A 3,109-nucleotide genomic window follows, 5' to 3' on the forward strand; every position below is an offset into this window, starting at 1 on the left:
CGATGACCTTTGAGGGAAGGAAAAGAACTGGGAACTCCAAAATAAGGAAATCTATTAGACAGACAGATAGAAATAATAGTTTAAGAATGAAGTGGAAGCATTTATTTTACATGTAACCCTGCTCATCTGGATGAGCCAGTGAGCTCTGCAACAAGACACAGTGAGTGTGTTTCCAGATTTCAAAGTTAACCACAATCATTACATTTGATTCCAGAAAAAGCTCAAAGAGAGCAGAAGGGAACCCACACACTACAGACATGAGAAAAAGCTCTTTACCAGAGGTTTACAAGAATAGATGCTTTCTTACATTTAAACCATGCTCAGAAATCAGTAGCCATTTCCATTAGCAGCTCTTCCACAGTGCACTCACATCATATCATATACAATGAACAAGGTCAAGTGCAATAGGCTGACACATTTGTTACATGCAGTAAATGACAAACAAAATTAGAGAGTGACTTGTTTTATATGTGTCAGCTGTGGCAACAGCCAGCATCGCCACACTGTCTCCTCATAATAAAACCCAGTGGCAGTAAGTCACTCAGCAGAAGCTCTGGTCACGCTCATTGTTTCAAACAGGGATATAATACATTTCCAAAGAAAGTAAACACTGTTTATGCAGCTTGTGCAACTATTCAAAGGAGAATGTCAGCACCCATTAATCATATAAAGAGAGGTGCCCTTTGACCCCTCCGATATATATTAGATATATGAGGCTAAGTGTATGTGGACCCATATTAGTTAAAACGACTACTTACAGATATTTCTCTAAACATTGAGCTCTGCATATTAAGAATAAAACTACATTTTTCACTCTTGCAGGGTGCTTTTAACTTTGAACTTGTTTCTACACTGACTGGCTGTAACAAAAGCACTTTGTGGGAAGTCTTTATAGGAGCCAATATCTTTTTAGTTATGGAGCCAAGACTGTAAATGATGGAGGTGAATTCCAGTTTCCAGGCTGCATATTTACTTACAGACATTAAAGCAGTATCAATCTTCTCATCAAACTCTGGGAAAGACTTTTTTTAAATTCTAAAATGTCAGTATTTCTTTCAGTTTTGCTGCATAAGGTGTGTATAAAAACAAAAACAATATAGACACAAACAGTGCATGCAAGAATACGCTGTCACACACAAGCACGCTGCAAGAATCAGTGTTAAGAGTATAACATGATAGTCAGCTTCAATTAAGAGCTGCCTCAGTTACAATAAAGCAACAATAGACAGACTAGTGAAACACTGAGTATGAGTCTCGCTACCACCAGCATACCTTCTCCTTACATCAACACACAAGAAAACTGCTAAGCTTTTTTTTAATTATTCATAAAACAAGATAATGCAAGTTGTCACTGGCTTTCCAGACAATATTGTGGAGGTTTTTTTAAACTGTTCTCATAAAAATGGCACTTTTAATCCAACACAGCATGTCTAGACTGTATATATATATGTATATATATTTATCATTATTGCTAGTAGCTAATTAGGATTTTTATTGTGCAAGTCAGTTGGGGTTTTGGTGTGCCTTTGTTTTTCTACTTTTTCATCAGCCTCTAGGGGAATGTCAGTCGACCAGTTATTCAACCACCCACTCAGATTCAAAGCTGAGGCACCAGAAGGAACCGTCTGCATGTCTGCCTGAGTGTCCCACTGAAACAGAGAAAGAAGAGCTGTGCTGTGCTGTGCAGCAGACACATTGGGAGAAAACACTGCAGCTAAAACTGCTCACCAAGATGTTTCTTTCTTTCTTTTTGTTTTTACCAAACATGTGAACCTACTATGTTTCATGCACATATCTTCACTGCAATAAGTTTAAGGCATTGAGGTTAATGTTTAATGCAGTGAGTTAAAGTTTCCTGGTTTGAAATACTTGTCTTATAGGATACTGTATGAATGAACCATGAACACAGCATTCAGTAAATCAGACAAGCTAATCTGCACAAAATTGAGTTTGTCTTATAATTATTTCCTAATGCATTTCCCACTGTAAAAAGAAATGCAGTTAAAGTCCCTGTGTGTAGTTGAGGTCTGTCTTGGAGATGTAATATTTCAAAAAACAATGCAAAAAGCAGTACCTCAAGTCCATGTGGTACCACTTCTATATTTGATGGAACGATTATGCTCCACTGCACCTACAAAATACCATTTTTAAAAATTTCTCCCAGATGTGCATTCAGTCATTTATAATATGCATGAAACTTTCACTTATGAACTCATACACATGAATGACACCACTTTGTGATTGACAGATAGTAGGAGTGAAAAGGTTAAAAGCTGCAGGAGGATGGAAGCAGTGGAGAAAAGAAGACTGAGGTATGAAAAAATACTAAAAAGAGAGGAAAGGAGAAACTGAAACTGAAAGCAGCCTTCAAGCTATATATAAGGCAGATGTGGTTCTGGTGATACTCCCTATAATAGAGGTAGTAGTTGGTATCAGGTTACGCTTTTTGCCCTTTCTCATTTTGGGTTGCTGTTGCCCTGGCTGCTCTGGTCCTGGCTTACAGCCCCCACCAACAACACACACACATACAACTTTAAAGCATAATTACCCCTGAGGACGTCACCAGCTCTCACTCCACTCCACAGCTGTCGGTGAAGGCATCCAAACGAATGAGGCTTACTCCAGATTTCCCAGAGCACGTCTGTCAGGGTTTCATCGAGGCTGCTGGTGTCCTGATGACTGAGAGGTAAACAGCAGGTGTTACATATAGGATGCCTGGGGGGGATAAACTAAGAAGGGATTAGAATAGCAGAAAAAAAACAAACAGTAGATTGGGTGACACAACTGGAAACTTGAAGCATTGCTTGTGATGGCAGTAATGCCTAGCTGGCCCTCTGGCATACACACACACACCTACACACACTGAAAGCTGCAGTTTGTGTGTATTTTATCTCTCTTTTCCTCAGGAGGGCCACAAGGCTGCAGTAAACTCCACATATCTCATCAAAATACTAAAGATAGTAACTACTGAGTCCATTAGACTTTAGTTCTCAACATGGAGTTTTAATGGTGAATAACCACTGTTCACAGGAGCGATCTGGTCATTATATTATTAGCTTTGGAATAATGCAGCTTGATGTTCTGTATGGATTTAGGCCTTACTGAAATC

This window comes from Monopterus albus, unplaced genomic scaffold (assembly GCF_001952655.1).
Source record: "Monopterus albus unplaced genomic scaffold, M_albus_1.0 scaffold49.1, whole genome shotgun sequence".
Classification (NCBI taxonomy): domain Eukaryota; kingdom Metazoa; phylum Chordata; class Actinopteri; order Synbranchiformes; family Synbranchidae; genus Monopterus; species Monopterus albus.